Below are 14,780 nucleotides of genomic sequence, written 5' to 3'. Positions count from 1 at the left end.
ACCGGGAAATGTCTGAATGCAGCTCAGGGGGAAGGGAAGCTGGTTACTGACGGCTAAAATGTAAAATAATGGATGTTTAGTTGTTTCTTAGGCAATTAAAATAAATCTAAATCCGCTCTTTCTTAATCCTGAGTCACTTTTTAGACGAGGTTTTGCAATCTGCTGCTTTTTAGACCAGTAACTCTTTTTTTTAAAATAATTCTGAGTAAAAATAGCAAAAACTGCTTTGTTTTTAAATATAAGCTCATGAAAACGTCTAGATTTAGCTGTTTGTTGTTATAAAATATATTTAAAGAATATCTGAAAAGATGTGAGGAATCGTTTTCTTTCTTCAGTCTTTTATGATTATTAGCACAAAAGACTCATTTTCCAAGAAAATATGTTAATTTACCCTGATTTTGAATTAAACATAAAAGTTGTTTCTTTCGTAATCATAACAAATTAACTTTCTGTAGTAGCATTTATAAAATTGATTTTTTTTTCAAAGATCCATGACTAAAGATAAATTTGATTAAGTAGGGTTGAGGTCAGACATGGCTCTCTGCTCTTGCTTGTCTTTAATCAGTTTGAATAGCAACAAATAACTCAAGTTTAAATTCATTTTAAGTCATTTTCTTTTCATTCCTCACCAAATTGATCCCTGCTTAATAAATGAAAGAAGTTCTGAGGAAAATTAACCAGTCAAGTTTAACTAATGCAAAACATGATCATCAAATGAGATTCATATTGTTTATGTCATAAGTGAAGAGATTTGGCTGATCTGATATGCCTGTGACTTCTCTCAGCAACATCAATAAGACATCCCCGTCGTTTATGATGTCATGCTGAATATAATTAGCAGCAGGACCAACGGTTTCCATCAGTTACGTCTTCAGGGTGTCATGAGGCCAGCAGGAGCGGATCCCGCCTCACACAGAGCAGACGCATGCTGGCCATGCGTGGCTGCACAGGTAGTCGCCTCCACATTAAGTCAGTTTGCAAATCTGTAATAAAACATTTATCTAGCTATTACTTTACCTGACCTATTGGTCAAAGTTGCTAATGGGTTCCAGGACTATTCCCAGCTGGATCTGCGCATTGATTTTGTGCTCCTCTGAAATATTGGCTTGGGGCTAATGTCACCGGTACACATTGAAATGAAATTAGTGACCCACTGAAATTTGCCTCTATTTCCGCCTGAAATAAATAAATGCAAATGCAGATCAGTGGGAGGTCTGAGAGTGAGTCACCAAGCCGTGCACTCAGCAGCTGGGGGTTACTGCACAGGAAAAAAGAGTTATTTCCAATCTCTCGAACGCTTAAATCATTCATACAAACTTGGATGTTGCAGTCAAATGTTGGACGTGACATCTATACAAAGAACCGGTCTGCATGGCTGTGGAGGCTCCCCCACTCCCTGCTGTGACCAGGCCTTATCTCAGACTGGATGCTAAATCCAGTAATAATAAGGCCTGTTATGATTTCCTGTGCTCTCTGCCTCTCATCCAGGCAGCGTGGATGCATTACATCACCGCTCAGCTCATGCCGCTGCGCAGTAAGATTCCGTGTTGTGTCATCGTTGATCCACATGTGTTCCTCCTGTCCCAGTGGGAGACAGCCTAATACTGCTGTGGGAATACTGGCATATATTCTCCATGCTTGTGGTTTCATAACAACAACAACGAAGCAGCTTGCATAAATTTAAACCTGTTTACAGATTGTTAATTGATGAGAGAGCAACGTTTATGTAATCAGTTATGACTATCAGAAGCTTGCTGTGCATCTCAATAAACCAAACCATTAAAAGTTGTTTTTTTTCACCATTTTAATTAAAATAATACACAGTTTCTCAGTTTCTCCCCCTCAAACAAGACTTGCATGTTAGTTTTGGTTGCATTTACCCAGAATGCCCTTGCTGCGATCCACTTCCTGCCTGTTGAACGGTCTCTCGTCCGCTTGGCATTCACATGCATTCGAACAGAAGCAGAGTTCACTTTAAGCGAACAGCCGGAGTCAACACACACAAATCTATCCAGGACATCGACATACACATCTGGGAACCGTTGCTTTAATTAGGCCGCTCCTGAACCAGAGATAATGTCACACAAAGACTTTTTCCTCGGCTAAAGAGAAAAAAAAAAGAACTGGACTGCTCGTGGTCCGAAATCCTTTTTTCAGAAAACTAACTTTTCATCTGGAAATGAGAAGTTCTCCGTGCTTCTTCAGGTCCAACGTGACATTTCCACAGTCGGGGCTGATTTGAGGAGCCACGTCATGCTGGTTCTGGTCCACTGGGCTTTATCAGGACATTTTAGAGCACTCCATGCTTGGACAAGCTTCATGAAGATGCTGGTTTCTTTTTTAAGCTGAAATTGGTACCAGCCCACCTGGTTAGTCACACAGGTAACACTAGCCTGACCTGAACGTCATAAAGCAGGGGCGTGAAACACACCGGGCCACACCGAGATCATGAACGTCTCCAAAGGTACCGACAAGAAACTGTTAAAATATTAGAACTTTCTAAAAGTGAAATATTTACAATATACAAATTCTTTCTGATTTTACAGAAAGAATTATATTTAAGCCCACAATTGTGATTTTGAAGTTCTATTTGCACTCCAGAGGACCACAGAAACACCTCTGGCGGCTCAGATTTGGCCCGCGGGCCTCGAGTTTGGCTCAGAGAATCTGTGGGCTGTTGAGAGACTCCAGAACCAACAACGAAGAAGAGCTGAAGGCAGAAACACAGACTGATCTCCAGGCCACAAGGAGCCCAGATACAAACTTCATATCACATTCCTGCATCACTTTTTTTTTTTTTTGGTCAGACATAATATGAAGGTTTTCTGAATATAATAAGAAAAATGCTTTTTGTTTTGGTTTAAATCAGTAAAATGTCACCGGTGGTTTTAACCAGCATTTGTTCCAAACAAAAACTACATCATAGTTATTTATTGTCTCATAAATCTACATCAGAAAAGTCGCTGTTTATAACCGGCATGCCTGTGTGTGAAATCTGTGATAGAATGACCTTATGGGCGCTGCTTCCTAATGGGGTGCGGTTCCCTTGCTGATAGGGAGAATTTGTCTCTAAAATTGTCTGGCGGAGCAGCAGTCCGGTCCCCGTGTCCTCTGCTCCCCCGTCTTGGCCCGGGGCGACTCCTGCTGCTCTTGATGGCTCTCCATTTGCTCTGCCCTCTCCTCCAGCGGAGGGGGGAGCATCAGCCCCATCTGCTGCCTGATATTTACTATTCCTTCACATTTATGAGAGGTGGGGGTGGCAAAAGCCCTAATTCCCTCATGGTGTTTTAGCACCATGGCAGACACGCACACATCCATGAATGTAATGACTCAGAGCAAATGAAGAGCGGAGAAAAGCACAATAAACACAATGAGAAGCAAAACCCGAGTTCTGTTCTGTAAAAGACGGGCGGTAATGGATGAGAACCCTGTAGCTGTGATGCATGGTTTGCCGTTTCCAGATCTTTCTTCCATTTTTTCACAGACAGCAACAGGGAGCTGAGAAGAGTTTGGAGGAGCTGAAAGGACACCCAGCAGGTCGCCGGGCGCAGCTGAAGCAGGCAGCGCCATTGTCCCATCGACACGGAAACAAACAGTTCAATCACTCCCAGCAGAATCCCTTCTGACACGGAGGAAGATCTCACCGGGAGAAGGTCGCTTATTTTTTGTGAGGAGCTGCTGGAGGTCTCACATCACTCATGCATTTCATCTGGCGCTGAAGTCAGAAACTCGGCTGCTTCTCTAAACTCTGCATGTTTGAGTTGCTTCAGGCCGAGTCGGGTTGGTGAGGTTGTGCTGGTGGGGCCTTCGGTGTGTCCTCTGCGAGCCGCTGCTGGCTCCGCTCCGGGAGTGGGAGGAAATGAAAGGGGCCTTTTCCCTTTTCAGTGTAATTTAAGCCAACTTGTCAGGACATCAAGCTCTGTTTAGAGTGGAATCACATAAGCCGGTTTGCCTGATTGCAGGCAGTTTAGGATTTACATTACCTTGTTTGGATTTAATTGGGACTCTGAACTCCATATTTAACTTAAAGCTTCACAGCAGAAAGAACTTATTTTATGTAAGTGAAGGGTCAAAAACTGCTCACATCCCAATTAAATCACAATGTGTACACTGTTCTAAGATAAAAAAAAAAAACACATGAAACTCCCAAACTGTCTGTTGAAAAAGTGTTGCAAGGTTTTAAAATTGCATTGTGGTGCAAAAAAAGTCAGAATAAGTGAACATTTTCACATTTCTTCAGCTTAGAACCATAAATTTCAAAGCATTTTAACGCATTTTCAACAAACAAACAGAAGAAAAGTATAGTGTGATTTCCACTTGCAGTCAGCCTCTTTAAATTTATGTCCTTAAACAAAGTCCAGTGCAACCAGTTAGCATGTGGAGGCTGACTGTGTGTAATTTAAGCTGAGAGTAAATGCAGCTGTTCTGTTTCTGGACTCAGAGCTTCGTAAAAGAACAAGCAGCATCATGAAGACGAAGGCGACGTTCACACAGCAGGACCCGATGCTCATTTCTGATTCTTTGCTGAAATCCACAGTTTTTCAGTGTGTAGGACCGACAGTTTCAGTAGAGCAGTCTGTCTGGATGTGCAGCCAGAGATCAGAATGGTAGGTTTGGGATGACAGACAGTTCATCAGTTCATGATTATAATTTTTAGACGTTGTTTACGTCCTGATTGACCACATCTGGCTTTTTCTGGTGCAGCATTATGACCCATGTTTCTCCTCAGCGGTGAAAAAGTCGGATAAAATGTGACATAACTGTTCAGACTGCAGACGTTTGGAAATCATGGGATATACGTCAACGTTTCCCAACCCTGGTCCTGCATGTTCCAGATGATTCCCTGACTTAGGATGCAGATGACTGCCCTTCAGTAAACGCCTGTTAATCAGCCATCAATTGAACTCATGTGTGGCTGAAACAGAGAAACATGGAAAACATTCAGGGCAGTGTGTCTGCAGGACCAGTCAGGAAAACACATCCAAATTATTTCCATACATGGAAGTGGAACAGATCAGAGGATAAAGATCGGAACTGGGTCATTCAGACGGCGGTGAAGAAGTCAAATTTGGATGACATTTACCTGCTGTGTGAACACTGTGGAGAAGTTTAAAGCAGAGTTTAGTTGTTAAACAACATCCAGAGCTTCAAAGTCCCACAGCCTTCTGCTCAATGCATCGTCTGGACGGGGAGAAAATAGACCAACCGAAAACTCACCAAGATGTTCATCATGACTGACAGGCTGAGCAACGAGAGCGTTTCTCAGATGCAGATCTGGAGGAGCTGCAGCGATCCACAGGAATCTGTCGCCAAGACAACCGCATGAGGCCATTTTGGAAGAGTGGCAAAAATAAAAATGCTTGAAGAAAGCCATAAAAGTCTTTTTTTATTGCTCAGTCTTTGTGTTTTGCTTTGTTTGGGGTTTATAATCTGCTCTCCGTTTCTCGGTTCAGCTTCAGTTGCTTTGTTTCCCTCACAGCTGCACCCAGTTTCTAACCAAGCACCTGCTCCTTGTTGAGGAATCAACTCTGCAGCTCAAACGTCTCAGTTAAGTCAGGTCCCATTGCATGTCTCTGATCCTCCTGGTCTTTGTAGATTTCCCCTGAACTGATTGTGGACATTTTTTATTTTTCTTATCTAAGTGACTGGAACTTGTAGAGGTTACTAGTGTCCATCTGTCACTAGTTGACAGAAGGAAGGAGGTTCACCTTCCCACAGGACAACCTGCCTAATAAACAGGCAGAGCTACAGCGTTTAGGCATGTTGTTGTGGTGCGTCCATGTGGAGTCAGAGCTTCACCTTGAATCCCCACAAAGCTGCATTTCCACTCAAAAAGTGGCACAAACTCTGATTTTCCCCCAGTTACAACCTGCATTCAGCATTCAGAAATTGAAGCTGAGGTTTAAATCAATGTTTGAAATCTTGACTTTTCCAACTCTGTTCACTGGAACTTTGTTACTGCAGAGCTAAATGGCCTAGTCCATGTCCAAAGGAGAATCAGTGGCATGACATAAAAGGAAAGCTCTCCATTCAATTCAGCAAAACTTCAGCAGTTTTAACATGATTTCTTACAAAGTGTTTTCTCCCTGAACACAAACACACTCAACACTTTTAGGATTTTTAATCATTCAAAAACCAGAAGCTTCACATCCTGCATGTTGGAATCACATTGAAATCCATGGAATGTGACAAGGTCCTGCATGCAGCTTCTCTCGTTAGTTTTCATATGTTCTTGTGCACTGAGAGCTGAGGGATGTCTAGGTTCAGACTCCAGGGTTTTTTTCCCTGGAGTCTGCTTGTATTTCAAACCCACAGTTTTAAAGCACAAGCCTGCCCCTCCCCCACCTATTTCAAGCTCAGAGTTGTGTTTTTGTTTGGCCTGCCTCCACTGTATGTACCTTTTTAGTTGTTCTTAAGTCAATGAAGCAAATCCACTTTAAAGAAACTGAACATCATTTTAACTCCTTGCAGATCTGAAGCCAGTCACATGAGGGTAATGTTTCTAATTATGGCGAACGCAGCGAGCTTTGAAACCAACCCCCACGAAAAAGAAAGAAAGAAAGGTAGCCTAGTCTCCTGGAACTCTTCACTTTAATGATACAAACAACAGGCATTCATGACCCCCTGCCTCCCCACCCAGGGATTAAGACAAGCAGTCATCCAGATTCTAAACTGCAGCTGAAGGATAGCCAATGCAATTTCCCCCTAAAGCTAGAGCAAAGCCAGCAGTTGGTCATTCATATGCATCTGAAATCTAATACCGCCGTGTCCTCCAGTGGCCCCACCTTTCCTGACTCACCAGTGAACTACACTCCTCCACTTTACTTCCACCATCGGACACCTCAGATTCCCTGCCTGTTCTGCTCCCCTCCCCCTCTTGCCTGGTGACCCGGCGAGCCCCATCAGGGTACCCCCTCTTTGCTCCATACTGGGTCCCATTTGATCCTTTATGTGGCTTCGGTAAATGATTAGCACACAGAATCCTCCAGGGAGCCAAACAGGAAGCACGGCTTGCTTACTGCTGCCTCAGACTACAGTGATTGCTATCGCTGGACTCAAACACTGACCCGCTGCTGGAATTCACTTTCAGTCTTAACGAAGCGCAACTCTTGGTTTGTAATAAACATTTTAGAAAATGAACACACCCTTGTTAAAATTCACATTTTCAACTGAAGAATGCAAAATATTAAAAAGAGAAAAGCTGCTGATCATCATTCTGCTCTAAGAATCTACAGATTCTCACCATCTGTGATCAGAACATTTTTCTAATATATATTTTTAAGATAAGATTTATGAAACAAGAAGATAAAACAATGCATATGTTCTCTTGGTATTAAACTACAACTCAGATCTGCAGTTTCATTCTTACTAAACTCACCAGAATTCAGAGTTTGGTCTTCCTAAATGTCAGGTCAAAGGTCAGTTTTCTCTCCAGTGCGGAGAAGCTAAACTTCAGAGTGACTTTTTGAACTTGGTTAAAGGCAGACCTTCTACCTGCAGAAGAGTTTAAATGTTATTTAAAACTTTACTTTTTTTATTGTTACAATTCTATTAACGTTTTATAGACATGTTTCTAAAAAGCAGATTTCATCCGGTCTTCAACGGCAGCCATTTTGAGGAGTGTCAATATTTGCCGACTCAGCTCTTCCTGACAGGTTTCTTCACCACAAGTTTTCTAGCAGATTATGCTTTTTATATTACAGTTAGGCCACTTGGATAAGAGGAAGAAGTCGTTCTAATGTTGGTTTTTACATTTAGCTAAAAAAAAAAAGAAATGAAACCCGGTCCTGAACTGACGGGTTTTTAGAGCCGTTCATGAAATAGCTCAGTACCAGAAAGGTAACACGGGTTTCACTTATTGTCTTACTTATTCAAAGAGGCACAAGGATTTATTATTCGCTGTAATATGTTGTAAATTATTATTACAACTTTCACAACCACCTGAATCCAAACTGTCTGCAGTGTTTAACGTAAAAACCTTTAGTCCAAACCATGATGGCATTTGCAGCTTCATTCTTTGAAATAATTTGGACTTTCTGGTAAAGTAATGCATATTTCTCTGAAATGGGAACATCAAACATGTTTCAGCTGGATGCTTAACCTCAGTGACTAGCAGAGGAGACACTCAGACACATTAATGTTCTCCCAGGATCGTCTCTAAAACATGACAAGTCCTGCCAAAAAGTCCATTAACTGCATGTAGGTTTTAGCGCCGCTGTCCAACCAGAGGAGCCGAAACGACTTTCAGTGTTACTGTAAGGATCTGAGAGGCCGGCGCTCCAGAACCGGCCTCTCAGCAAGCCCCGCCCACAACCACAAACCCTAATTATTTTCACTGATCTTGTTAGACACCAGGAAAGGCAAATTGCTCAACAGAATTCATTAAAGTGCATGAACAGTTCATATCTAGAGCAAATCTGCTGTATTTCTAAATAAGCTAATCATATTTAGAAATTTAGAGCTCTATGATGCAGGACGTTACAAAACAAGATACTAATGTCTTAACAGGGAACCTACTGTTTGCCTTTTTTTAATCAACTGCAAACCAAGCTGAAGGTGCTGCTCTCACTTATATATTTACATACTGTTAATCCATCCATTCATAGATATGTTTCTTTAAGGATACAGTGATTGAATGAGCGGGTCGGGGCTCAGTGTGTGTCGTTTGGTGAGATGAAACAAGCACCATTTATTCATCTTCAGTTTCCCTCTGTAGGACAATAAAGATATTTTTATTTCCTCCATCCATCCATTGTCCACAGCAATATGTCTGAATAAAGCCATGCGAAGTGTCATGGTGGCTTATTACATGTCAGAACGATTCCACTTCTACATTTTGTGCATGTGGACCCACATAAAACCTCTGACCTAGACTGCTGGATGACAGCATGTTGCTGCATGTTTACATGCAGAACCATGCATGGAAAGCAGCAGCAGCTGAGTTAGAGAGCATGCCCTGTTGTGATGCTGAGTTTGTGAAATCACTTTGGCTTTGCAGCAGTACAGAGACGTCTGTGTATTTCTGACATCTGCCGGATGACAAAATGAATCAACATTCTCTGGTGATATGATTTACGAAGGGACATTAAGAAATATGTTGTGGGAGAAAAATGTAGGTCACTGTGGCTCTGCAGCAGCAACGACGGGATGCAGACCCTGGCCTCTCTGGAAGACCCATCAGGAATAGCAGATCTCTGTTGGAGGTTGATGTGATCAACAAAATCAACATCTCCTCTGAGGAGAGGCTGCAGCTCAACGAGCACGAAGACTTTAAAGCAGATTTGAATTATCCAGTCTTTCCACAGATTATAAACTGGATGTGATTCTGGGCTTTGACTGGGCCATTCTGCTTTGATACACACTGGTTTAGATTAAAACCTTTATAACAAGTATCACCAGATAAAATACTGAGTATTCCTGGCATCACAACTTTGCAGGCGTTCAAAAAAGGTAGTAAAGCAGGAACTGCATTTTATCTGTTTCCTGTGACATAAAGCTGAGAAATCAAAAGCAAAAGACACAAAAAGGTGTTTATCCGTTTGCACTGCATAACTAACTCCAGCCTGAACCTTCGTGTTTGTTTTACTCACAAGTGAAAATTGTCCTGTTGTAAGTTCAGATCTCTACCTCAGACCGAGTGGAAAATTCATCATGGCTTCCCAGCATAAGCTCAGTGATAACCTGCAATTAAGCCGGTTTATTAGCCGTCCTGATGGCTTGCATCTCATTAAATGTATCACAAACAGCAACATGTTGCAAAAGTGCTTGAAATCAGCCACTAACTAGCTTGTATGGCTAATAGTAACTAGCATGGTGACTAAGCACAGTTTTTTATTTGAACAGGAAGTGGTGTCATACACGGTTTCAAGTTCACAAGCAGAAAAAAAAGGAGGCAACAACAAAAGAAGGAGGGTTTGTATCAGAAAAAGACAAAACAAAGTTTCTACTTTTCCTGACAAAAACGCATGTTTAGAGGAAATGAAAAAGAAAATGTAAACATTTCTTGACGAAAACACGTGTGTTAGGACAAGGAAAAACTAAGTATACATTTATGCTTTTCTTTCTTATTACATCATGACAAGAGTCATGTGGCTGTGTTTGCTTTATTTGGCATAAAAGCGGTTTTCAAAATGGTTGATTTCTTTTTAACAAATGTTTTCATCTAATATTCAAAGATTAGAATCAGAATCAACTTTATGGGGCACAATTAAGTGAAAAAAACCAAGAAATTTCATTCACTTTGTACAGATGTCATGGATAAGTCTGTAAAATATAAGGGGGGTACAAGATAAATATAAATATTAGTTATATCAAATATTATTGACTTTTCTGCATCTATATCAAAACTCTCATGCTGTTAATAAAGCTTTGTGTGAATAAAAGTAATCACTGCATATTTTGCATCTCTGAAGCTCAAAGATTTAATGTCAGAGAAAAGTTGTGTATTGATACTTTATGCACTTAATATGTTAAAATGAAAATCAGAATATGAGTAAACATTTGCTGCCAACTGCTGGCAAAAATAGATTTTTCAACACCAGAAGCATCAACAGAGATGGTCGGCTCAAACTCTGCAGCAAAGTGATGAGATCAAAAGATTTTTGCTCGTTTACTTTCAAAACACACATCATGCTGAAAACATCATGAAAAAGCAGAGACTGCATTGAGCCGACCGCTCAGCTGGACCTGAACATGCTAAACCCTGTTACAGCCTGAAGCTAACTTAGCTTGACTCTCCATGGCTGCAGAAAAATATCACAGTGGAAAAAAACCTGTGTTATTAAATGAATGTTTCAACTCCGTGTTTGAAACAGATTTGGTAACTCTAAAGTGTAATCCACTAATTAACCTGTGGATCAGTTGGCTGACACAGAAAAATGCAGTAATTCCTCTCCAAATATCAGCGTACGATGGAAGTTGCCTTCACATAACATCTCTAATAATCCTGTTACGACTTACTGCAGACGCACTCTGCTCAGCCTCAGCCGTGTAATTGCTGGACCTTTGAAGCAATTTGGTCGGTGGTGACAGAAACGTCCTTACTGCTGGAAAGTTAATGACACTGAAAGCCAATACTACACTCTGACCACTTAGCCCAACCATTTGACAGGATTTGTCATTGCACACTTCCTTTCTTAAAATCTGATGCCTTTGCATGTTTAACTCGGTAAAACAGCCCAGGCTGCAGAGAGAAGAACCGGCTTGTAACAACTGTTCATAATAGTTTTAAAGAGATGGTTAAATGTCACAGGAATAGATTTATTTGCTTCTTTGCTCTGCCAATCAGGGAAGCGGTTTGTTCCTGCCGTGACAGGGTTCCCCAGGACATTGAAATTGCGTGACTGATATCTGATACTGCGGATTTCTCACTTCAGTGAATCCCAGAATTCAGAAACACTCAGGCCCCGTTCCCTCCCCCGTTCCCTCCTCCAGCACCCCCCGCCTCTCACGTTCAAACCAGAACCACCTTCACGACCGTATTTCTGCGAAGTGGGCTGCCTTGATTTGCTTTGGCATTCCCGTCCTTATTCATCCGCCGGGGCTGTGAGCTGGAATAATTAGGAGAACGCCATCAGGCCCCTGCCTCCTGACAAGTGATCAACAAACAATGATTTATGAGGCCATCATGCATCAGGGGGATGACCATTGATTTAAACACACATAGAAAATGCAAACACGTATGCACCTACACAAACAAATTCTCACACAGATGACCACAGGCATAAATCAGAGTAAATGCATCGACTAGTTCAGAATGTTCTGTTTTATGCTGACTTGTCTTATTTACCACTTATTCACTTTAATATACCTTGACCCCCCCCCCCCCCCCCCCCCACACACACACACACACACACACACACACACCCCACAGGTTGATATGAATCTGATGAGTAATAAGACTGGCGACGTTGTGCACAGTTTAAATCCCTTTGAATGCTTGAATGAACCTCCTGCAAATCAATTTTGAAGCCATTTTATTCCAAAGGTGCTGATTCCACATATTTTCCTGCTGTTGTTTTACGTATTGATTGTCACAAAGGCCTGGAAGACACACTGCATTGATGCAACGTCTGTATCCCACAGCTTGGAATTAGGCCACTTCATCATTTTGCCCATTCTGCTGCTTTGCCGCTCATGAAAGGTACCTTGACAGACAACATGTGCGAGGCATTTCATTACCCTGCCAGCTGTTGTCACATTAGACTTACTCCTCCTGTGAAAGCATAGGATCATATTTCTGTGTGTACTGAAAAGCTTCAGATGCTGATTAATGAGTAATGAAATGGCTTTTAGTTATTACAGGATGAAAATATTAATATCGAAGATGCTGAGTGAGAAGATGTGTGCCTTCATTATGTTGCCATCCTCTCAGAGATCTTTCACAGCATCGCAGAGATTAAGCAGCAATATTAGTCATGAAATGTTAAGTGATGCTGGTGGAATGGTTGCAGGACTTCATCATCATGTTAGCAGCTAAAAGACAGAAGCATAAAGGGTTTTATATTCATGAGATAATTAGAAAATAGTTGGGAGCAGCAAGAAGATCCTGGGTTTGAATCCTGTTACAGGACAAGCTGTGGATTTTATTTAGGGGTGACAGATTGAGGACAGCTGGATTATTATTAACAGTTCAGTATTTGTGGATTTACATATTCATGAACTTTTTGTGAAAAATTGGACCTTTTCTGTAATTATTTTTCATAGAGCATATCTGAAATGTTCTGAGAAAAGGGCAGTTTGTAAAGCTAAAGTACTTAGCATAATGCTACTTGACAGGCATCCAATCCAGAAACACCATTCAGATTTGTTGCTGCTGATTGGCTATATTAAGGTAAATTTGGTGTTTGAACTTCAAAAATAGGAAGTTAGAAAAACTTTTAGATCAATGTTATGCACTACTTTGTTTTGCTCTTTCACCTCAATAAATACTCTAAACATTGTGATCAGAGCTGAAAGCTTCAGCAGCTGCAGCTCGGTGGTAAACTCCATCCCAGCCGACGTAAACATTGTTTCCTCTCTCATGAACTTCAGAAACCAACTCTGCCCGACTGTATTTCCCAACCACAGATTGATCAGCTCTGCAGCGAGGTCGATACGCGTCTAAACATGACGTTAATAAGGTGAGCGGACATCCTGCATGACGGTGCAGTATGGAGTCCTTACTGTAACTGTTTGTGTTCACATGCAGACGAGCGTTTCAGGCAGCTGAGGCCCTCAGTGAAAGCCCTGCTCCTCTGATAAGAATGGGCTCCATTATGGTGGCTGCAATCATTCCATTGTTAGTTATTGTTGTTGCTCAGAAGCTGCAGATCAGAAGGAGTGGAGCAATATTGATTAACTGCCACTAAAAGGGAATGACCAAGCCGTGCTCTCACACCCTGTATGTGTGTGTGTGTGTGTGTGTGTGTGTGTGTGTGTGTGTGTGCGTGTGCGTGTGTGTGTGTGTGTGCGTGTGCGTGTGTGTGTGTGTGTGTACAGTGATTGACTCCTCTGATTTACCTCTCATTGTGGCAGTGGCATAACTGAGCATGCAGTGAGAATCCAGCGTCACCTCAGCGGCTCTCCTCTGTCCTCCAGCTGGCGGATGATTGAAAGGCCTCTGGTGTCTCCCTGCTCCACGTGGATAAGCAGTTGTCATAGGAAACATCAATAGTTGAATGGATAGACAGTTTTATCCATTGATTAAACACTCAGTGAATGCACAAGTACTCACCCTTCCAGAGAGCGACAGGCCTGCCAATAACTAGCCGTTCTCCATTTTTGTGATTTAGGATGGATTTGTGCAGCGGTTCCTAAGTGCCGCACCTTACCTCACCATATTTGCAGGAGCATAATCGATAACTTCACTGCAGCTGCACTACATGTGGATGGAGAATTATGAGACTGGGTGGAAACAATGTTTTATATGGTTGCATAAGGTCAAGCCCATGTTTCTCACTCTATGGAAGAAACAGGGTTGGAAATAACCTCATCAACACTGATGAAGCAGTGACGGATGAAAACTGCCGCTTTAAAAAATGTTTTTCAATCACAACCTCCATCATTTTACAGCGTAAAGTCAGCTGTATTTTTGCAGTTACTGCTTCACCTTTACTCTTGCATGAAATTGTAATGTTATCTAAATTTGCCTTTAAAATATTCAATAAAACTTTGCTCCTGACAGATCAGGTATGGAGCTTTTTGCTCAATCAAATGAGAATAAACTACTAAAATCCAGTGGAAACAACAACCCAAAAGAACTCTCTCAGCACTTTACTCTTTTGCTGATTTGTTATTTTTGCCAACAGATTCTACTTTGTATAAAAGCCCAACATGACGGCAGCGTTGGCGGCATCAACAGGGGCTCAGTGACCTCTTGTAGGGAGAGAGAATTTTATGCACAATATCCTTCAAAAATAGAAATCCAACAGTGAGATTTTATTTAATGAGCTGTCAAAAAGTACAAAATTATGCCCCAATCTACAGAAATTCAAGAACAGATGTGAAACAAAAAAACCCGAAACTCTGGAAAGGGTTACAAAGCCGTTGCCAAGGCTGTGGGAACTATTATCCATGGAACAGTGGTGAACAACTGCAGACGTGTTCTGCCTCTGCGAATTACTCCAACACCACATCAAAAACGATCCAGCTTAAATCTGACAGAGCAAACAGAAAAAGAGCATCACACCTACCGTCCAACACGGCCTGGGCTGCCTGGCTGCTGCAGGACGCAGAGCGTTTACTGTCACCCATGAATTTGTGCTCTTATGCAGAAACTCCTGAAGACGAATGTCAGGCCA

The sequence above is a fragment of the Poeciliopsis prolifica genome, unplaced genomic scaffold, assembly GCF_027474105.1.
Source record: "Poeciliopsis prolifica strain line A6 unplaced genomic scaffold, Auburn_PproV2 SCAFFOLD037, whole genome shotgun sequence".
NCBI classification, from domain to species: Eukaryota; Metazoa; Chordata; class Actinopteri; order Cyprinodontiformes; family Poeciliidae; genus Poeciliopsis; species Poeciliopsis prolifica.
Note: the sequence above shows the minus strand (reverse complement) of the source record.